Genomic DNA, 24,048 nt, shown 5'->3' on the forward strand with positions numbered 1-24,048 from the left:
TTCATAGCGATGGTCCTGATCAGCTCCTGGGATGCTTTCACTTTCATTTTACACGCCGCAATCAACTTTGATTGCAGCGTCTAAAGGGTTAATGCCCGTGCATGGTGCAGAACAGCATCCTATGCAGTTCTGCATTCGCCCCTCCCATCAGCGGTCCGGACATTTCCGAACATATAGCCAGGGTAGAGGAAGGCAGAGCTGGCCAGGACACATCTCCCCACAGTTCCCTCCTCTCACCGGGTGGCGGGACCACGGGTGTAGCAGTGTGAGTGGTGGGATCAGATGGTATTACCCCGGGGGCTGGATGGTATTAACCCCTAGTGTTCGTGACTCCAGTGTGGTTTTCGTGTTCCGGAACACCACACGCCCTGATTCTCCGCTATGCCAATTGCTAGAAGGGAAATGAGAGTCCACAACCAGTTATGGTCAAACGGAGGCTTTACTGAGTAGAAGACAGGTGTAATTATCTTCACAGCTAAGACAAGAATTCCCAGAGAGATGGCCAAGACCCAGAGGACCTCGCAGCTTGCTGGACCAATATACTTGTAGTTCACTTGACTTGTAATTAGACTTGATTTGACTATGTGCAGGACTTGACTAGTTTCAGTGACAGCAGACATAGACTTGAGACTTACTGGAGAGACGGTAGCTTTGTGGCCTTCCAGATGCTGGTCACTTGCCCTTAGTTCTCTGGTAGCTGAGCTCAGTAAGGTAGCTGGTGGTAAGAGCTAAGAGCTGCTTGCAGCAGAAGAGAGAGAATTGTAATGGCCGCCCCTTTATATAGTGGGGGGGGGGGGGGGGGGGGGGGCTGGACTAAAGCCCAGTGGTCAAGCTGCTGGACTTAGGTTAGGCTGGTGCTGTCTGGAGAACATGTGACAACAAATCATGTGACTGCATAACATGTGACAGACTTACACAGGTCCTTGAGACCTCCCACAGGTCCTCTGCTCTACCTATGCATAAGGATACTGTCTAGGCATTAAAGTGACACACACACCTTTATAAAACCAACAAGGTGAGTCCTGCAGGGGAGCCCCAGGTCACTGAGGGACTCAACCTGACAAGGGCCTAAAGGTAGTACAGGACCATGTCCTGTACTGGGACATCACAGCACCTCCCTCAGGAGGAACGTATATTTTCACAGCCCTGCTCCTGGACGTAGATTTTCACAGCCCCCTGGACGTAGATTTTCGCAGCTGTGAAAATCTACATCCAGGAGCAGGGTTGTGCAAGCTGGGCTGTGAAAATCTATGTCCTGGGCGGGGCTGTGCGAGCAGGGCTGTGAAAATATACTCTGCCTTCCCCTCCCTTCGCAGTATGTTCGGAAATTTCTGGACAGCTGAGGGGAAGGGCAAACGCAAAACTGCATAGGACGCAGTTCTGCACCTTACACCGGGCATCAGCCTGATCGGTGATGCGCGTCATTAACCCTGGGTCCTGACTGCTCATAACAGTCGGGACCCACTGGGTTTAATGCACACTCAGCCCGTGAGCGTGTTTGAAATGCCGGTAACAAGTCCAGGGCATACAGGTACACCTGTGTCCTTAAGGACTCGGGCGCAAGGGCCCATTAATGTATGTGGTGGAAACTTTTCTGTGTGGAACCGGAAGAAGCACACTCAGTGCGAAACGGACGTTGTTCGTGCGGTTGTTTGTAAGAGCACCTGCATCTCTTGTTTGTAACCTACACATGCTGGAAATAAAAGAAGCTTGCTTTGCATTTTGTGGTGAGCTGCCGTCTACATTAGACATACTGTATGGATTTCTGAACCCTTTTGAAGTCTGTGCACCACCAGTATAGCAGGTGACTGTGCCGTTGGAATTATTCAGGAGAGAGGAGGATTGGGAGAGACTATCACTTTTATTACCATAAACTTTTCTGTGTACCTGCACCAAATGTATTACATGGTGCAGGGCATATGATAAATATGGTGCTGATCACATTGTTTATTTCAATACTCCACTTTGTATGTTGCAACTTTGTGTGTGACTTTTAACCTGAGCAACAAAATGGCCCTGATTTACTAAGATTGGAGTGTAGGTTTCTTTGTTTTTTTTTTTTAATTCCCTACAATTTTTTTTCAACCGTATTTACTAAGGTTTCCCTACATTTTGCTTTTACACAGGCTCTGATCTGTAGGGTTTTCCTCCGCTCAAATCCACCACATTTTCTGTGGAAACCTTAGTAAATATGTTGTTTTTTATCAAATTGTTGGGAACACGCCCCTTTTTATGTGACTACGCCCCCTTTTCCAGACAGACACGCCCCTTTTTCATGTTTTCTTAGTAAAATGGAGAGTTGGTCGGGTTTTTCATTTCTGGCGCAGACAGAATTCTGGCGCAATGAGACAGAATTCTGGCGCAAATTCTGGCGCAGAAAGAATTTCTGGCGCACAACCCGACAAAACATGCTGGCTTTACAAAGCTTTACTTTACTAGTAAATCAGGGCCTATGTGCGACTTTGTACTAATGCTGTCTACAGCCAAGCCGAGTCAGAACTGGTGTAGATTTGCGCATTAGTAAGTGCAGTGGCACCACAAGATGCGCCAAACTGAAAAGTCGCACATGATAAATTCCTAACCACTGTGTGATATCAACTGAAATCACAACTTGGTATGTTGTTTTTGAAAAACCTTCTAAATAAAAAGTCTCAAAACTTTGGCTCAAAAAAATCACTGCACCAAAGAAAAGCACAAAAGGACAGAAAAAAAACCAGGGTAAAATGGTTCATAAATTCCCCCTTTAACTATTTAATTGCTTGTATAGTACACTGCAATACTTATGGTACCTTTAGAGTTCAGGCCATTTTGGGCCATGGTGTCAATACCATTTTACCTGTATACAACAACCCGCCATACATGTACAGTACATGGTTCTGGGCTTTAAAACTCCATCCATTATAAATATATGGTGCCGGTTTAACGCCTTAAGGACTGAGCGATTTCACGTTTTTGCATTTTCGTTTTTTCCTCCTTGCCTTTAAAAAATCATAACCCTTTCAATTTTGCACCTAAAAATCTGTATTATAGCTTATTTTTTGCGCCACCAATTCTACTTTACAGTGACATTGGTAATTTTACCGAAAAATCCACGGCCAAATGGAAAAAAAATTCATTGTGCGACAAACTTGAAGAAAAAATGCCATTTTGTACATTTTGGGGGCTTCCGTTTCTATGCAGTACATTTTTCGGTAAAAATGACACCTTATCTTTATTCTGTAGGTCCATACGGTTAAAATGATACCCTACTTATATAGGTTTGATTTTGTATTACTTCAGAAAAAAATCATAAATACATGCAGGAAAATTTATACATTTAAAATTGTCATTTCCTGAGCCCTATAACTTTTTTATTTTTCTGTGTTCAGGGCGCTATGAGGGCTAATTTTTTGCGCTGTGATCTGAAGTTTTTAGCGGTACCATTGTTCTGATTAGACTTTTTGATCACTTTTTATTTACTTTTTTGTGGCATAAAAAGTGATAAAAAATTGGCTATTTTGGACTTTCGAATTTTTTTGCACGTACGCCATTGAATTTACGGTTTTAAAAGCGGTATATTTTTATAATTCGAACATTTCCGCACGCGGTGATACCACATATGTTTATTTTTATTTACACTGTTTTATTTTGTTACTAGGAAATGCCGGGTGATTTAAACTTTTAATTCAGGAGGGAATACCTGAAAGGGTTAACTTTTTTTTTTAATACACTTTTTTTTTTTGCGAGCTCATAGCTCCTATAGGGACCTATGAGCTTGCAATGGCTGATTGCATACACAGATTGTTGCCTTGCCGTTGCATGGCAACAAGCTGCTCCAGCCTGTAACTCAGGCATGGAGCAATCAATTAGAGTCGGGACACCGACGGAAGAAGGTAGGGGACCTTCTTCTCTCCGGGTAGTGGATCGGGGCATCGCGATAAAGCATAAAGCCGGGAAGAAAAAAAAAAAAAAATAATGCTTCTCTCTATTTATTTTTCAACTTTGAAAAAATTACCACTAGGGGTCTCCCTACCAGTCCCGGCCTGGCAGCATGAGTCCGAAATCTCAGACTGTAGCCTCTACACAGACGAGCTCAACCCAGCTCCCTGCCTGTCAATCAGACAAGCGGGAGTGAGCGCTGTGAACAGCAGGCCGGACAGCTGCTGTGCCTGTTAAATTGAACTCTGCTGCCAGCGCATGATGCCCCCCCCCCCCCCCCCCCCATGATTAGAATCTAGCTGCAGCACCCATCAGCAATCACAAACCCCCATGATTAGTGAGTACAAGCCTGCCGCAGCGCATCAATCTCCCCCCCCCCAGGATTACAAGCCTGCCGCAGCACAAGGTCTTCGAACCCACCATCTGCTGAGACTACAAGCCTGCTGCAGTGCAACAACATCGCCCCAAGATTACAAGATGGTCGCAGTGCAAGGTGTCTCCCATCCCCCCTGCGATTCGATTACTAGCCTGCGGCAGTGCCCGACAGGTAAAAAAAAAACTAGTACTCACAAGTCTGCCCGCAGTGAGCCCATGCAGGCTTCAATTGGCATCAGACCTGCTTAGCCATTCCCCCTTCCTCTCTCACAGACGGCAGGGGAATGAGCAAGCAACTGATCATGTAAAAGGTAGAAAAAGGGTTTTTAGAAAAAAAGAAAAGGTAGGATTAGAGTCAGGGACAGATGGGGGGGGGGGGGGGGGTTGTGTTGGCAGTTAGGGACAGATGAGTTCAGGACATGTACTCTTTAAGGACCAAGCCCATTTTCACCTTAAGGCCCAGGCCAATTTTCATTTTTACACTTTCGTATTTTTCCTCCTCTCCTTCTAAAAATCATACCGCTTTCAATTTTGCACCATGGTGGAGATGAGCTGATGGGCAAAGGACTTATGAAACAATATGAGGACACCCGCCGTTCTAGCAACAGAAGCAGAGCCCACAACCGAGCCCACCCACCACTTTTTTAACCTAACAAGCTCACCTTCCTCCAAATGGGTCTCCTGCAAAAAAAACAATATCTGGAGCCAATTTTTTGACATGGCGGAGAACCATTTTGCGCTTGTGTGGAGATCTGAGCCCTTTAACGTTCCACGAGATCAATTTCATAACAGTATAACACTAAAGAGAGGGATGACAATAGGAGTAAGTACAAAACATAGCAAAAATGTGAGAAGTGAAAACCCCCACCCTCCCAACCCAAAACAATGCACCCCTCCAACTTCCCCAAAGAAAATCCCCATCATTACCACCATGTGAAAGGGATAAAACATTCTCAGGACTTCACTTCCCATAACGAAAGTACCAAACCCCACTAAGACACTACACGCTCCCCCCCTCTAAACCCCCCCCCATTAAGAAGGAGCTAAACCGGAACGATCCGCAATATACATCAGGAAAACCCCTCTCCCTTAAGGATGAACCCCAGGGGAGGGAACGAGGAGACGGGTCAGCAGAAATACCCTAAGAAACAGTATAACAAGGCACACGAAAAATACTGAGGACCATATATATGCTCTACCCCTAAACAGCAGAGCACCATCCATAACTTACATATTCGTAGACATAACTAACATACCTCTAAAAAAAAAAAATGTTGTTAGCAAATAACACAAACACTACCGACTACCCCACCTACCACCCCGCACCCAGCTACCCCTAAAGAAACAAAACGAAACCCCCACTACCTCTTGCTAAAGACCCCGCCTCCCCATGGATGGTGAAAGTCAATCTCGGAGAGTCCAACAACTCAAGGTACCACTCTGGAACTTCACTTCAGGTCGGAGTCCAATAATCAAGAAGAAATCCAGGAAGATATCCAAGTCACTGCCACCAGAACCAGGAGCAATCAGTAATCAGGTCCCCTGAGAGGCAGAGCGAGGGAATCGTTGGTCCTTAGGAGGCGAGGACCACAAAAATGGGCTCCGAGGAGGCAATAGGTCCGAGTCACGTCCAGGGGAGGCATCCATATAAGCAGGGGAAGACGGAAGACCTCCTCTGCCCAGCAAAAGCAAGGACCTGTGTGGAGCAGGTAGAACAGAAGCCAGTCCCCTATTAGCATCCTCCGGGGTGGAAAAGGAAGATATGGACCCATCTGGATGATAAACTTGGAGGACAGCCGGGTACAGGAAAGCAAATCTTATCTGTTGGCGGTAAAGAATGGAACACATGGGGGAAAACAGTTTGCGCTTACGGGACACCTCCGCAGAAAAGTCACCGAATAGCAACAGGCGATGCCCCTCAAAAGGTGAGATCTTCACGTATCTGCCAAAACGCCCTCAGTAGTGTCACTTTGTCAGTAAAATCAAGATATTTGACAATCACTTGCCTCGGATGGGAACAATGCTGTAATCCTGGTGTGACTCCCTGATCCGGGGACCCAGTCAATGGGCCCTTTCCAACATGCAGCGATGCGAGAGACCCAGGAGCCGGGGAAGGACGTCTTCACAAATATGGCGGAGGTCACGGCTGGTATCGATTCAGGTACGCCCACCACTCGCAGGTTGTTTCTCCGTGAGCGGTTTTCCGTGAGAGATCTTCCACCTTGTCTCACAGCTTTTTGTTCTCCTTCTCCACCTCAAGAACCCAACGATCCATAGCTGCAGCTCCGAGGTCCAAGGCGTTCACTCGGGTCACAGTCTCTGTCAATTGCCGGGCCTGCGCCTCTACTTTGGTCTGTAGTTGCTGCATGGCAAGCTGGACAGCACCAGCCACCGTGTCATGGAGATTAGAGGTAAGTCTCTTTGTCACCTCAGCCGCTAGCAACTTGTAGTTGAACGGTGGAAGTTCCTTGTCTTCTCTGTTCTCCGAAGGTGCTCATTCCGAGCGAGCAGGGGATGTAGCGCGGCTAGATGAAGGAGAGTCTGCCATGTACTCGGCCCCCTCTGCACTTCGGGTCATTCTGCTTTGACTCTTGGAGCAGTTCTTGTGACCCATTTTGCACAGGTACTTGTCCACAAAGTCCCCAACACTTGGGAGCAAGCTATACCCCCAGGGGGTTGGCGAATATGCAGGTTATCAGGTTATGTTGGGAGCTTAGGAGCTGAGTGAACAGCACATGCATCTTCACAGCATGACGCCGGAACCGGAAGTGCTCAACCTCTTCTTTCCGGCGCCGTAAATGGCATCTCAATGATTCTTTACTTAAGTCTCTGCCCTCCCGTGAGTTGATACAGGCATGCCTGACAATATTTTGCTACCAATGAGGGCTCAGTTTCCTGTCAGGCTGTCCTCTGGGAAGCTCTTAAATCTGTTCTCCGGGGACATTGTATTGCCCTTAGTTCCCGTTTGAAAAAGGATGCCCTGGCTCGCTCTTGGGAGCTTAGAGCCCGCATTGCTAACTTAGAGGCTCTTTAATGGTCTTCTTCTCTCTTGATCCTCAGGTGATTGGTGGCTGCCCAGGCCCAATTGACAGATCTCGCTCTTCGTAAAGTTGAAAATGAAAAAATGAAAGTTATATAGTAGCAAATGAAGTGTATCATAACAACTATGTTGGCCGGGCACCTGAGGGACCGTGTAGCTGCTCAATCCCCTTTCAGCCTTGAAGGACTCCTCGGGTGTTCTTCACTATCATCCTGCCGATATTTCCCATCTCTTTGTTCTTTATTACTCTGACCTTTTACTACATCCCTTCTCAGCTTCCTTCTGATCCGGTGGAGCGTGCTGCGGAACTTGACTCTTATCTCTTTTGTTGCGGCCTGCCGACCTTGTCGGAAGCTGATTGTGGTGTTCTGAATGGTCCTTTCACCCATGAGGAGCTTCAGGAGGTTCTCAAGTCTCTTCCTGCGGGTCGCTCTCCCGGCCTGGACGGTTTCACTCATTTGTACTATAAGACTTACTCTTCTGTCCTCCTGGCTAGGCTGGTTTCTCTTTTTGACTCTTTTATGGGGGGTGAAGAGATCCCGCAATCCTTTCTACACTCATTGATCACCTTGATACCTAAACCCGGTAAGGACCCCCATGATTGCTCCAGTTACAAACCCATTACCCTTCTTAATTCTGATTTGAAGTTATTCTCTAAGGTGCTGGATGTACGCCTTTGCTCTTTTCTCCCATCCCTTATCCACAAGGATCAGGTCGGCTTTATACCTTGCCGTCAGGGGGATGATAATACTAGAAGGGTAGTGGATCTTGTTGACTTGATCAATCAGAGATCTGAACAGGCTTTGATTCTTAGCCTTGATGCAGAAAAGGCCTTTGATAGGCTGAGGTGGCCATTTCTTCTTGCTACTTTGCAGAAGTTTGGTATCATTGGTAACTTCCTTACTGCACTGCAGGGTCTTTACTCTTCCCCTATTGCCTCTCTTAAACTTCCTCATGCTCCTTCTCCGACCTTCCCTTTGTTTATTGGTACTCGCCAGGGGTGTCTGCTGTCCCCACTGATTTTTGCATTATGTATTGAGCGCCTTGCTGCTATGATTCGGGGGGACCCGGACATTTCTGGCATAACCCTTCAATATAGGGAATTGAAGATTTGTTTGTTTGCGGATGACGTTCTACTTACCCCTATGCAGTCCTTTACTCTCTCTTCCTTGCCTATATCGAGTCCTGCATGACTATGGGGTGGTCTCTGGCTATAACGCCAACCTGTCTAAATCTGAAGCACTCCCTCTTAACCTTCCCTTTCCCCTTTCTACTCTCCTGGGTGCTAATTTCTCTTTCAATTGGTCTTCTGCTGCTATTAAGTATCTTAACCCTTCCTATTCTTCTCTTTACTCTACTAATTTCCTCCCTCTTTTTCGTGAGCATAGAGCCCTCATGGAGAAATGGCGGTCGCAATATATTTTGTTTTGTGGGCGTATAGCAGCGGTTAAAATGACGATTCTCCCTAAATTGCTTTATTATTTTGAAACGCTACTGGCACGTGTCCCGCTCTTTGCTCATTTCTCTTAGCTCTCAGCTATCTTCCGTTTTATTTGGGACGGGAAGAGTAATCGTTTCCTGGTATCGGTTATGATGGCCAGCCGGTCCATGGGGAGGGGTGGGGTCTGGCAGTCCCTAATGTTACGAAATATTATTGGGCAGCCCATCTGCAACACCTAGCAGCTTGGTCTACTTATGCGTATAGTTGATGGATGGAGCTATTGGTTGAAGTTGTGGTTTGCCCCCATACATCCCATACTCTTCTGTGGTGTAGCCCTCATCCTGAACTTCCCTTGCCTTCTTTGCTAGGTCCTATGTCCTTTTCTAGGTATGTGTGGGTTTATTGCTGCAGGAAATTTAGTTTGCTTTCTCCGTTATCGCCTATGAGGTCCTTTCTGTATCACCCTGACTTTTCATCTGGTCTAACCTTAGGTATTGTGCGGGAGTGGGGTTCCCAGGGTCTTTTTTGTTAGGCTGATATGGTGGATCCCCTCTCTCGATCTCTCCTGTCCTTTGATTTGTTGGTCGCTCGCAGGGAGCTCCCCCTCTCTGAACGGTTCCATTATTTGCAAAGTATTACATGTCCTCATCGCTGAACTCTGTGGTTGTGTCCCAACCCACCGGTTTTGAATGGTTATGCCTGTAATGGACCTCAGGCAAGGGTACTTCTCTCCGATATTTATACCCTTCTTCATCCCTTAGACAGTGATCCTCCCTCACATCGTTACATGAGTCAGTGGGAGGAAGTTTTAAACACTACCATCTCTATCCAGCACTGGCGGATTATTTAGGAACGGGCTTCTAAAGCCTCAATCTGTACAGCCTATAATGAGACTCAATATAAAATTCTTATGGGGTGGTACCATGCCCCAGAACTTCTGAATAGATTGAACCCTACTCTCCCCCTCCCCTCAGTGCTGGAGCTGTGGTGTGGGATTTGGGAAAGTTTTTCATATCTTCTGGTCCTGCCCCCTTGTAGTGGATTATTGGGGATTATTGGTGTATGGTACAACGCTTGATTACTGATGTTTTGGGTGTTTCGGTCCCCTTAGACCCCCTTCACTAATCTTTTGCACCTGTCTTATAGGGCCTTGTCCAAGAAGCCATTCAAGCTTTTCATGCATATAGTTTTAGCAGCCAAGACCCTTATAGCCAAGTGCTGGAAGAGGACCCTACCTCCTTCTGAACCAGACTTGTTGGCCTGTATACGTGAGATCCGCTCTCTGGAATCTCTTACAGCTTTCTTGAACAACTCTGTACCTGTGTTTCTCTCTGTGTGGGAACCTGGGACCACTTTTCTGATCATCAACCTCTGTGACACGGCTGTACTCTTCCTTGCTTTCCCTCTTGTTTCCTTTTTCTCTTTTCCTTTTTTCCCTTTCCATTCCTCCTTCATGGTTTTTTTTTATGTTTTTTTTTTATTTGTCTTTTGTGTTGGTCTTGTGGTTCTTAGTGGTCACCCACCCACCCTATGTTTGTCTTGTTTGTGAGTGGCTCTCCTAGTTTGGTCACCCTAAGCGGTGACTTGATTACTTTCATTTACTATTTACGTAAATTCTTGGGATGTTCTAGCTGGATAAGACCATATAAGACCTCATATACCAGAAAGAAAAATATAAAAAGTCCTATTGAAACAAAAATGGTACTGATAAACTACAGATGACGTTGCAAAAAAAAAAAAAAAATGAGTTCTCATACATATACGCATGTATATGGAAAAATAAAAAGGCTATAGGGGTCAGAAAGCACAATTAAAAGTAGTAAAACTAAATAAAATATAACTAAATTGGGTATTGTAATTGTATGGATAATGTCATTTTTACCAAAAAGTACATTGTGTAGAAATGGAAATCCTTATGTCCTTAAAGAGGTACTCCTCCCCTAGACATTTTATCCCCAAACATTATGTTCCGAATGCTGACTTCGGGCAGTCGTAGTCATGACATCACACCATGTCTATGGGAGGGGGCGTGGTGGCTGTCACACTCCCTCCCATAGCGGCTACTGCAGTTATCTGAGGGCCACCAGATGCCCACGCCATACATCCTTAACGGAATCATGACATATATATATATATATATATATATATATATATATATAAAACATGAATTGTTAAGGGGTTAAAAAGATAGATTTTTTTTAATAAAAGCAGCACAATAATAGAAAGCATGTAAACATTGGTATAGTTTTAATCATATTGACCCACAGAATAAAGAAAACATGTCAGTTTTACAATAAAGTGCAGTGTACAAACGAAACCCCTTCAAAGTTGCAAAATTGCAGTTTTCTTTTTTAATTCCACCCACAAATAATATATTTGTTAGTCCCCATAGCAGATTATTACATGGAATCTTACAATTCAATATACTGAATAATGCTGTGCCATAGCACAGCATTGATGAATGTTACATAGAAAGGAGCAAAAAAACAACGATCAGCTCACCAATCAGTCCATAAGTAGACACATCTGAAGATTTTTCGGGAGCACGGATGCAGGAAGCCGTTACTTCCCATAGCAACAGTATCAAGTAGTAGAAGGGGGTATCCAGCTCTCGGTGAAAAAAAATCCAGTAAAACTTAGCTTTTAATCTTGCATATTAAAATGAAAAAAAGATTTACCATGGAGTGGTAAGTGACATGTCACAAAAATAGAAGTGATACGCCAACACGTTTCAAGCTGTTGCTCTTAATCATGGCATGACTAAGAGCAACAGCTCGAAACGCGTCGGCATTTCACTTCTATTTTAATATACCAGCGCTCCATTAGTGAAGGCTGCCATGGCTTTGTGCGCTATTGGAGCACAGATTGGACGAGCCAGAGGCAGGTAGGGATCCTTTGCTCATCCTTGGAGCTGATTGAGACACCACGATTTCACAGTGGTAGGTTCAATCAGCTCCTCTGAGCTAACTGGCACTGTAATTTAACACATTTAGACACTGCTATTAACTTTGATCTTAGTGTCTAAAGAGTTAATGGTGGCCATCACCCTGCTTCACAGCATTCTTCATAGTTCGGGAGCGGGGGCAGGGTGTACATTTACAACATGTCCTAAAGATGATAATACAGAATTATAGTCATGTCCGTGAATGTTGGCACCCCTGAAATTTTTCAAGAAAATGAAGTATTTCTCACAGAAAAGCATTGATGTAACACATGTTTTGCTATATACATGTTTATCCCCTTTCTGTGTATTGGAACTAAACAAAAAAAAGGGAGAAAAAAAAGCAAATTGGACATAATGTCACACCAAACTGGATAAAAATATTTGCACCCTTTCAAAATTGTGGATAAATAAGATTGTTTCAAGCATGAAATGCTCCTTACAGGTGCATCCCCTCCCCTATTTCACAGGAGGTGGTTTTAGGTTGTTAGTGGATCCAGCATGTCGCCCAGCCTGAGGTGAGTGAATGTTAAGGTCCCATCCTATATGAGGCCACCTCCACTTTGTGGATGGGGGACACGTTTTGATCAGAAAGGGCGCTAAGAGCCTCCATTTTGTTGACCAAGTGTGCTGCTGCCATTTTCTTTTTTTACATGTCTTGTACTTGCCACAGCAGCGTGCACCCGTGTATTGGGTTTAGGTGCTGGCTACATTTTTGTTTTTTCTGTGCAATGTGGGGGGGGGGGGGGGGAGTGGCTCCCTCTGTAGCCGTGCATCCCCTCCCCTATTTCACGGGAGGTGGTTTTAGGTTGTTAGTGGATCCAGCATGTTGCCCAGCCTGAGGTGAGTGAATGTTAGGGTCCCATTATATATGAGGCCACCTTCACGCTGTGGATGGGGGGACACGTTTTGATCAAAAAGTGCGCTAAGAGCCTCCATTTTGTTGACCAAGTGTGCTGCTGCCATTTTCTTTTTCTATTTTTACATGCGTTCCCACCTGGCGTATTCGCAGCGTATTTCCGGCTGCGCAAAATTTGCGGCAGCAGCGGGAAATCGATGCATATCCCTCGCTCACTATACACACAGGGCTTTCCAATGGCAGCCCTATGTGTGCAGTGCGTTTTGGAGGTGGAGCCACGCGTCACAGTCACACCGGCACACAGCCCCGCCTCTAAAACTCACTGCACACATAGGGCTGCAGCCGGAAAGCCCTGTGTGTATAGTGAGCAAGGAATACGCAGCGTATTTCCCGCTGCCACAAATTTTGCGCTGCGTATACGCTAGGTGAGAACGCACCCTTAAACTCACCTGGGGCAAGGTGTGGGCAATATAAAAATCACACCTGAAAGCAGATAAAAAGGAGAGAAGTTCACTTAGTCTTAGCATTGTGTGTCTGTGTGTGCCACACTAAGCATGGACAACAGAAAGAGGAGAAGAGAACTGTCTGAGGACTTCAGAACATTATCATGAAGTTTGCAACCCATGGCACTGTAACTAATCTCCCTGGGCATGGACGGAAGAGAAAAATTGATGAAAGGTGTCAATGCAGGATAGTCCGGATGGTGGATAAGCAGCCCCAAACAAGTTTCAAAGATATTCAAGCTATCCTGCAGGCTCAGGGAGCATCAGTGTCAGCACGAACTATCAGTCGACATTTAAATGAAATGAAATGCTATGGCAGGAGACCCAGGAGGACCCCACTGCTGACACAGAGACATAAAAAACCAAGACTACATTTTGCCAAAATGAACTTGAGTAAGCCAAAATCCTTCTGGGAAAACGTCTTTTGGACAGATGAGACCAAGATAGAGCTTTTTGGTAAAGCACATCATTCTACTGTTTACTGAAAATGGAATGAGGCCTACAAAGAAAAGAACACAGAACCTACAGTAAAATATGGCGAAGGTTTAATGGTTTGGGGTTGTTTTGCTGCCTCTGGCACTGGGTGCCTTGAATGTGTACAAGGCATCATGAAATCTAAGGATTACCAACGGATTTTAGGTCGCACTGTACAGCCCAGTGTCAGAAAGCTGGGTTTGCGTCCGAGATCTTGGGTCTTGCAGCAGGAAAATGACCCCAAACTTATGTAAAAAAGCCCCCAGAAATGCATGGCAACAAAGCGCTGGAGAGTTCTGAAGTAGCCAGCAATGAGTCCAGATCTAAATCCCATTGAACACCTGTGGAGAGATCTTAAAATTGCTGTTGGGAAAAGGCGCCCTTCAATAAGAGAGACCTGGAGCAGTTTGCAAAGCAAGAGTGGTCCAACATTCCGGCTGAGAGGTGTAAGAAGCTTATTGATGGTTAGGAAGGAAGCGACTGATTTCAGTTATTTTTTCCAAAGGGTGTGCAACCAAATATTAATTTAAGGGTGCCAATAATTTTGTCCAGCCCATTTTTGGAGTTTGGTGACATTATGTCAAATTTGCTTTTTTTCCTCCCTTTTTTAGTTTAGTTCCAATACACACAAAGGGAATAAACATGTGTATAGCAAAATATGTGTTTCTGCAATTCTTTTCCATGAGAAATGCTTCAGGGATGCGAACATTTACAGCCATGACTGTAACTCGGTACGGGATAAGCAATGTAATAAATGTACACAGTGACTGCACCAGCAGAATCGTAAATGCCACATTGGAGTATACCAGAAGTTGCTCCTGATCCTTAGTTACAATCTATAGTAAATATAAGATGTAACTCAGTAATATCTGGTATCCTCTGCACTCACTGTTCTGCTGGTGGGGTCACTATGTATATACATTACTTTTCCTGTATGGGATTAGATTGTAATGTATATTCACAGTGACTCCACACCAGCAGAGTAGTGACTGCAGCCTTGGAAATATAATACAGCATGATCTCACCATGCACCTCCCAGGCTCTATTCTCTCCTGGCTGCTCCACTCTGGTGGCGACAGATCCTTTAATCACATTTTCTTCTCTCCTGCTGAGCTTTGCCCCCCACATTTACTGGTCACATGTTCGTGACATCATCACAGGACCTGCTAGATGTGAACAAGCGGACGCCATTACAGAATTTTTTACATGTTCCCCAGGAGAACTGCTACATACTCCTGGGGGTACATGTACCCAATGTTGGCAACCCCTCGTCTATGGGAACTGCTTGAGAGAGCCGAGCTCTGTACTTTGCTATCTTCTACCATACACTAACCTAGTGTGTGTAAACTTCAAAGCCACTTTGATGAAAGAAATAAAAGCTCAAATAAATACATTTAGTATTATTCCCACACTTCATATTCTTGAAATATGATAAAGTAATGATCCTGACTGACATAAGAGAGAGAACATGTACTAGGATTACATGTCAGTAAATGTGGCCAAGGTGTATGTAAACTTTTAAATTCAACTGTCTAACCTAAATTACAGATATTAATGTACACTAATCCTGCTAAACACCTACATAGAGATACCACTAAAGGGTAATGCATTCTATTTAAGGGGCTGTCTGGAAAGTAATTTATTTATTTTTTATAAATATGCTCAAAAAGGTGTGGAATAAAAGAGAAACTCACTTGGGCTCTTATTGCCTACAATATAATGTATAAGTGTTTAACTAGCATATTGCCTACGCTTATTGGATGCATTTTCTAGTCCTTTCATTCACATTCACTGCAGACATACAACAGTAAAAAAAAACAAAAAAAAAACAACATTGTATGTTAACTTGAGTAGTAAGCAATAACTTAAAAGGATAATTAATATATTCTTTGTAATAGAAAGCAGTAGTATAGTAGCAGAAGGAAGAAGGTACATTGGAACAAATAAGGAACAGCGAAAGTTGAAAAATGTCTAATTGACTTTTATTGGATCAACAGTGTCAACATATAAATACATAGCAATAAAGCACCTTTACTGAAAACGTAAAATAGCAATTACAAAAGGTGATGCATTAAATTGTATATTTATAAAACAAATACAAAATTCATTAAAATCAAAAGGCATCTATTAATTTCAATATACCTGGCTCAAGTCTAGCTTCTAGACAGTCCTAACACAGGATTCAACATAATCAGGGCCAAGTCTCGAACTGTGAACTTTGGATGTAATACTATTGTTTATAAAGCACCTTTCTCAAAAAAATAAATAAAAAAAAGGCTGAAAATGTAGAGATAACCATATTGTTTGGAATATTTGTTATTTACAGTCATGTAAATAAGGAAAACTTACATAAAAGTATATTGAGGGAGATTTAGCAAAACCTGTCCAGAGGAAAAGTCGCTTCTTTCATTTTTAACAAGGCTTCTGCAAAATGAAAGAAGCGATCTGATTGGTTGCTATGGGCAACTCAGCAACTTTTCCTCTGGACAGGTTTTGATAAATCTCCCCCATTATTTTTTAACATAAGTAGACATCAAAACCTCTAAAAAAAATACCTTTACAGATATGCCATTTGATCCTATAGAAACAGTTGGGGAGATTTAGCAAGACCTGTACAGAGATAATGTTGACCAGTTGCCCATAGCAACCCATCAGATCGCTTATTTCATTTCTAAAAAGGCCTAGTAAAGATAAAAGAAGCGATCTGATTGCACCAGTTTTGATAAATCTCCCTCAGTGTTCCTTAAAGAATTTCTTCAGCTGTTTCTTCCATTTGTAGTTTACATACTTGCACATTGTCTTGATATCATTTAGTTTCTGTCTTAGACCTGACTATTCAAAAACCCACAATGTCCCTTTTAAGTCATTCCTTAGTGGATTTTCTTATATGTTTAATATGCATAGTCCACTTTTAGTTGGTCTCACATTATCTTTAAAGGAGGTATTTCAGCCTCTTTTAAAACATTATGCTGCTGGGGCAGGAGAGATAGGGTGGGTGTGTTGGGGGCTTAATAGAAAGGAAAAATATATATATATACTTACCTAGTCCAGGTCTCTTGTAGCTCCTGCTCTCTCTTAGGCTAAGTTTTCACTTATTTTTTTCCTGCCGGTTTTTGGAAAACTCCAGTCTAAGGCTAAGTTTCCACTTGATTTTTTTTCTGGAAGTTTTTGGAAAACTCCACTCCACTCTAAGGCTAAGTTTCCACTTGTTTTTTTTCTGGCAGTTTTTGGATATCTGCCACTGCAGTTTTTGAGCCAAAGCCAGAAGTGTATTAAAAAGGAATAGGACTTATAAAGGAAGGACTTATACTTCTCCTCCCTTATGGATCCACTTCTGACTTAGGCTCAAAAACTGCAGTGGCAGATATCCAAAAACAGCCAGAAATAAAAACAAGTGGAAACTTAGCCTTATTATTGCTTCTGAGATGAGCACTTGGAGCAGAACCGACCCAATTACTGGCTAAGACAGCTGCAGCCAATGATTGGTTGAGAGGGCAGATCTTTCTGTAAGTGCTTGTCTCGGAAGCAGGAAGAAAAAGAGATTATCGGGGGACCAGACAGAGGCGAACAGGAGCATCGGAGGACCGACTAGATGAGTGTGTTTTTTTCTGTTTCTCCCCCAACCTGCCCCCGCAGTATATGGTTTTCTGTATGAGGCTGGAATCCCCCTTTAAGCATTCCCGGGTGCAATGTAGAAGTAATTAAAAAAAAATGTATATGTATGAGATGCCCAAAAGCCCAATCCTTAACTTTTCTATCATCATGGTTAACAGTTGGTATCAGGTTCACCTGATGAAAATTATCTTTTGTTTTCACTAAATGTCTTCAGGTACATTGTTTCAAAAGTTCTGGAAGACATTTATAATTGTCTTTAGAGCCTTTTTTTGCCCGTATTTGGCGCATGAAATGCTGCATGTGTGACTTTTGGCAGTAAGAAAACAAGCTACAAAAGGCTCTTACAATAGTCAATTCAGTTTTCACTTTGTAGTGGTAATAGTATTATCAAGTGTGAATGTCAAACAAAAAGTCACAAACCCCTGAAAAACACAGCAAATCTACACCAGCTCAGACCTGGTTTACAAAACTGCCATTGGATTTTTAAAAGTCAAACAAAAATTCACAGCTGATAAATTTATCAACCTCGCCCCCCACGATACTATAATAGATATATTGCTCATAGGTAAAACCAAAGCAAAAATAAATGGCTTCAAAACACAATTTCCAAAGACAACAATGATAAATACTCCATCCCGGAGTTTGCTCAGATTATGGCCAAAATTTAATCCTGCTAATACAGTTTTTTGTTAATTTTTACCTGGCATACGCCCCATGCAGATCCCAATTGTGCATCTTTTTGTAAATCTTTTTTTATTTGCAGACTAACAAAGCGATTGATGTCTAATGTTTTGATAATCTTTTTAAATACTTTACAGACACAAAAGGTATCTGCTTATTTCTAGAAGCCTTAGAGAGTTCTTTGAATTTAGACATGGTAATTAAACACATTTCAACAATTAAAATCAAAATATACAAAATCTCTTTGGTCTCAATAACAGAGGCTCCACCAAGATTCTCTCTAACCATGTCCGAATCATTTGCACCTGATTATTCATTGAGATTTCGAACCTATTGACACAAAAAACCTTTTGCCAATACCCAATTCTTTATCATTCCAAAAAAATTGGAACCACCAGTGTCAACCTGTACTGTAAAACTAATGTAAAACAATGCCAGAATAGATGTTTTTGTTCATTCTACCAAAAATGGAAAAGTGATAAAACAAAATTATGTGTTCTTTAAAATGGTATCAATATAAAATTATTACTTGCCCCACAACAAAAATAAACATTATTGCTCTCAGAATATGTTGATAAACATGAAAAACAAAATAAGTTTTTTTTATTCTACAAGTAGTAAAACAAAACATTATATAAATTTGCTACCACAGCATCAAAGTCGTATCAACAAAGAATAATAAAAAAAAAAACTATTTATACCACATGGTAAATATTATAAAATAAAAAACAAAATAGAGGAATAGCTTTTTTTTCTAACACCTCCCCCCCCCCCCAAAAAAAAAAAATGTTAATAAAAAAAAATTCCAATACATTATATAAAGCCCACATACAGATACGTTGATGAAAGCATTTAAAAAATATGGTTCTCTGAGCATAGTCAATTTCTTCATGTCCAAAATATTAAAGGGGTATTCCAGGCCAAAACTTTTTTTTTTATATATCAACTGGCTCCGGAAAGTTAAACAGATTTGTAAATTACTTCGATTAAAAAATCTTAATCCTTGCAATAGTTATTAGCTTCTGAAGTTGAGTTGTTTTTTTCTGTCTAACTGCTTTCTGATGACTCACGTCCCGGTAGCTGTGCAGTTCCTATGGGGATATTCTCCCATCATGCACAGCTCCCGGGACGTGACATCATCATTGAGCAGTTAGACAGAAAACTTCAGAAGCTAATAACTATTGAAAGGATTAAGATTTTTTTAATAGAAGTAATTTACAAATCTGTTTAACTTTCCGGAGCCAGTTGATATATATATATATATATATATATATATATATATATAAAAAAAAAAAGTTTTTGCCTGGAATACCCCTTTAAGGCACCCTCAAGGAAAATAGCACATCTGTGATTTTTGTATTGAATAAATTATTGTATGGCCAATCTCTTATTTACATTGACATGACCTTTGTCATTGTATACTGGTTGAACATATAGTCATGGAAAAAAAACTTTTACACAGAGTTTTCTACTGAACCTGATAAATGTGATATATTACAAATAAGGGGAAATATGCAGCTATACATCCCAGCCATTGGAGTGGTTTACAGCTGAGCTGCAGTGCACAGAATTTTTGGAGCACAGAAAATAAATTAACATTAAAGGGAATCTGTCTCTTCTTGCTGCAGACACTGTTGGATAGTTATTAGGGTATAACAGTAAGCTGTACCTTTCCTGGAGCTGACTGCAGTCGCCAAACTTATAAAATCGCCTTTTTACTTCTTGGCCAAATGACAAGGAGGCATGGCAAAGCTGTTCAAGTGCCACAGCCTGGCACACACCCTTGCTCGTTCTCACTATCCCTCCTTGACTGAACAAAAGTACAGAGAAATCTGTAAAACTTTTTATTTTTAGAACCTATAATAACATAAAATCTCCCAACCTACACATCTCCTCCCCGTCAGTCTTCCATACAAAAAATAAATAAATAAAGAATATCCAGACCAAGAATATTCGAGCAGAACTGTAAAATCAAGAAAAATAGATTAGATATTGTCCATCCAGCTCTGCACGTACAGTATATCTGTTAGCAATTATGTAAATTGTGTCTTGTAAATACCGTTTGTACATTAATAAAGGACTTTCAAGTGAGAAAGAACTTTTTCACAAGTTTTTCTTGTTGAGCAGTGTCTCGGCCCAATCCATCTAAAAAAGGAAATCCACCTTACTCCGGATGAGCGGTATGGAACGGTAAGTCCGGAGCCCACAATTGGAGAATGCTTTTTCTAGCAGCTGCCACATTTAACATGATCAGACTATCTAGTGGCTTCCAAACAATCTTTAACAGTATAGGGGCATAATTGAGAAGCCCATTTACCAGACCCAGGGGAGGAGTCTTGCCAACGAATAGATTGTTTAAAGCAATATGTACAGGGAGCTCAATGAGTGAACCCCTAGCCTGTACACACACAAGATTAAGAGGGTGGTCTCTCACAGATTCAGGGATAAGGCAGTGGAATCTACATAATGTTTGGCTTGCGGGAATAGAAAACAGTGATCGAGAAACGGGGGAAATTTGGAAGATATTGGCCCTGATTTACTATTGTAAACCAGACATGTTTTGTCTGGTTCTCCGCTAGAATTTGCAAAAACCAAACCAACTCTCCATTTTACTGAGAAAACCTGTAAAAGAGGCGTGGTGTCAGAAAAAGGAGCATTGTCACAAAAAAGGGGACGTGTCCCTACATTTCCAAAAAATCACAACATATTTACTAAGGTTTGCACAGAAAATGTGGTGGATTTAAGCTGAGGAAAACACCCACAGCTCAGAGCATGTGTAAAAAAGCATATCATAAGGAAAAGTGCAAAATGTAGGGAAACATTAGTAAATACCATGGATAAATATCTGTTGGGGGGGAAAAAAAACACAAAAAAAACTCCATTCCACTCTTAGTAAATCAGAGTCATTGTGTCAAAGGATGGTGGTGGTGGTGGGAATTAAAAGAGTTAGAAAGTGGATCAGTTATATACTTGCAACTGCCCTGTTCTAGGTTGCTATAAATCAATGGTAAGGCACCACCAAGAAATTGGGGGTTTCTTCTAATGGGAAGGTGAACAAACACATGAGGGTCTAGTTTATAAGAATGCCTAAAAGCCCTCCAGCCTTGTACGTTATCTCAGATTAACGGATTATCATGCACAGCTGACAGGATCTCTGAAGTATGAGATTGCAACAAAGTAACCAGATTTAACAGGTAACAAAAACTATCATCAAGAGGTAAATTAGCAAAATTAGACCTTTGTCCTATCCAATTTGTAAGCATATGTCAAGTTGGCTGCAATACTTTATACCTTATTCCAGGATTTTTTTTTATTTGACTATGCTATAGAGGCTGTAAAGTTAGTATAGTTCATAATATAGTGTCTGTACCTGTGTGTGATGGTTTTCTCACAATTCTTCTGTGATTTTCACCCCAATACTTATTTTTATCAGCATACAAAATGACTGTTGTCAAAAGATTTTTCCCAGGTTGCAATGCGGCTGAGACCTTACTCACTAGTCAGCTGATGACAGGGAGCCTGTCTGCTTCAATGGGTGGAGCGATCGCTTGGTGGCAGAGAGATCAATCTGCAACTAATGCTACACCTGTAGGCACCCTGATTGAAAACCACAGGTCTTTTGAATGGATGCAGCTCATTTATGTTTCAATGGGTGGGGTGGCTGATGTGTGGGAGGGAGGAAAATTGAATTATGGGACTTGTAGGCAAAGAAGAAAACTGAAACAGGAAATACCAGTTCACAAAAAGCTAGCCACAGTGTTATGGTAATCTCATGACATATCCATTTAGCCCCAAGACAAGCGCAGATCCTTCCTGAGCATGCCCATTACTGCCTGCCATACGTGCCGTACTAAAATTACCTTATGGTAGATAAGCCCTTTAAGGTTAGGAACACTGAGCCTTCCTAAAAATCTAGTTTGTTGTAGTTTAAAGATGCTGAACCTATTCCTATTGCAGGCTGAGCCCCAGATAAAGGTCCTAAAAGCTTTTCGGAGTGATTTCCCATCTTCTTCAAAAGAAAAAAAGTTTCAGCAACTAAGCCATTTTGATAAGGTGACATCGGCCTGTAAAGGAGAGTTTCAGCGACTGCCAATGATTTTAATCTTGCAGGAGAGTATGAAGAATGGGCAGAATACTACACCTATCAAGCCTATCATACTACTCAAACAGGAATGTAAAATGTTGTATAGGTATAAAGAGAGGTAATTAATATGAAAACCTGACATAGCTCTGAAGTCTTCAATAGTATTCATAATAGAAGAAGGGGCTTCAGCTCTGAAGTCTTCAATAGAATTCATAATAGAAGAAGGGGTTTCTTTAGGGTTCACTATCACAAGTAAAATTTCATCAGCGAAAGCTAACATTTTGAGCATTGTGTTGCCTAGATTAAACCCCTGACTAGCAAATGGTTGAGCAATCTCAAAAAGAATTAAAAGCTCCTTGACACTTGGTTGATAAAGAAAAAGGTGATTGTATAAATTTGGCAACCACCATCAGCATCAGGAAAGGTACAGTTTGCTCTTATACCCTAACAGCTATGGCACAGCTTCTGTAGCTCCTAGAATAGCGTATATACATTTAAAAAACAAAAATTTTAACATTAAAAAAAGTTTTGTAGTGCATATGTTTTATATAAGTGTGGAGTGCATATGTTTTATATAAGTGTGGAGTGCATATGTTTTATATAAGTGTGGAGTGCATATGTTTTATATAAGTGTGGAGTGCACATGTTTTATATAATTGTGGAGTGCATATGTTTTATATAAGTGTGGAGTGCATATGTTTTATATAAGTGTGGAGTGCACATGTTTTATATAATTGTGGAGTGCACATGTTTTATATAAGTGTGGAGTGCATATGTTTTATATAAGTGTGGAGTGCATATGTTTTATATAAGTGTGGAGTGCATATGTTTTATATAAGTGTGGAGTGCATATGTTTTATATAAGTGTGGAGTGCACATGTTTTATATAAGTGTGGAGTGCATATGTTTTATATAAGTGTGGAGTGCATATGTTTTATATAAGTGTGGAGTGCATATGTTTTATATAAGTGTGGAGTGCACATGTTTTATATAAGTGTGGAGTGCATATGTTTTATATAACCTAAAACTTGAGTGAATAACCAATGTAAACACAGCTGCAGTAGTGACAGTATTCCATTAAAGCCCATTAAAGAACAATTTTCCACATACAAGATACAGCCTTTTTAGGAGACACTATACAGACTGAGACAGGTTCTCTTTAGTTAACTAGGAACTACTCAAGGCCTCTGTTGCTAAAGGAAAAGATTGAGGTCTAGAAAACATGACCTTTTAGGTAGCACCTTGTTGTCACTGATCTCTTTGGGTGTAAATAAACCCCATGACACATCAGGACATAGTACATTGGGGAAATCACTTCCTAACCTCCAAAAATGTAAGATAGATCTGACACCATTTTGTCTCAGATCACCCCACCTAGACTCCAGACATAAATCAAGCCATGTACATGATATTAGATACCAAGCACTTTTATAGATCAGGAACACTGTCGCACATGGACATATTCTAGTCTAAACATACAGTCTTTTAAAGCCTGACCTGCCTCAATGACTGAGATATCTACCCAGGTATAATTTTAAAGGGGTACTCAGCCCCCAGACATCTTATCCCCTATCTAAAGAATAGGGGATAAGATATCTGATCATGGGGGTCCCGCCGCTGGGGACCACCGCGATCTCTCCTGCAGCACCCCCATTCATGAGCTGCACATAGTGAAGATCGCTCCGTGGCTGACGAAGGGCGATACAGGGGCCAGGGTGTTGTGATGTCACGGCTCTGCCTCTCGTGACTTCACACCTTGCCCACTCTATGCAAGTCTATGGGAGGGGGTGTGATCTTCGCTCCGTGCAGCTCATGAACGGGGGTGCTGCAGGAGAGATTGAGGGGGTCCCCAGCGGCGAGATCCCCGCGATCTGACATCTTATCCCCTATCCTTTAGATAGGGGATAAGATGTCTAGGGGCGGAATACCCCTTTAAGGAGGATCTATGAGTTTAAAAAAAAAAATGCACTAAATTATAGCAGTAGAAGAGATAAAACATTATAATCTCATAGACTATTTCTTTCCTTCTGCAAAGGACTACTTCATCTTATATTGCTGGTAAATGTAATAACATCTAGCACGACTTAAGAGAGCAGCACAGATTTCTCGGCTTTACA

The 24,048-nt window shown here is 41.9% G+C and overlaps 1 protein-coding gene across 1 annotated transcript in view; it reads right to left on the bottom strand.

The window, feature by feature from the left end:
- Positions 1-24,048, bottom strand: part of LOC130282789 (oocyte zinc finger protein XlCOF6-like) — an 88,719-nt gene that overhangs the window by 18,846 nt on the left and 45,825 nt on the right. The window lies entirely within an intron of this gene.

Source organism: Hyla sarda, chromosome 7 (assembly GCF_029499605.1).
Source record: "Hyla sarda isolate aHylSar1 chromosome 7, aHylSar1.hap1, whole genome shotgun sequence".
NCBI classification, from domain to species: Eukaryota; Metazoa; Chordata; class Amphibia; order Anura; family Hylidae; genus Hyla; species Hyla sarda.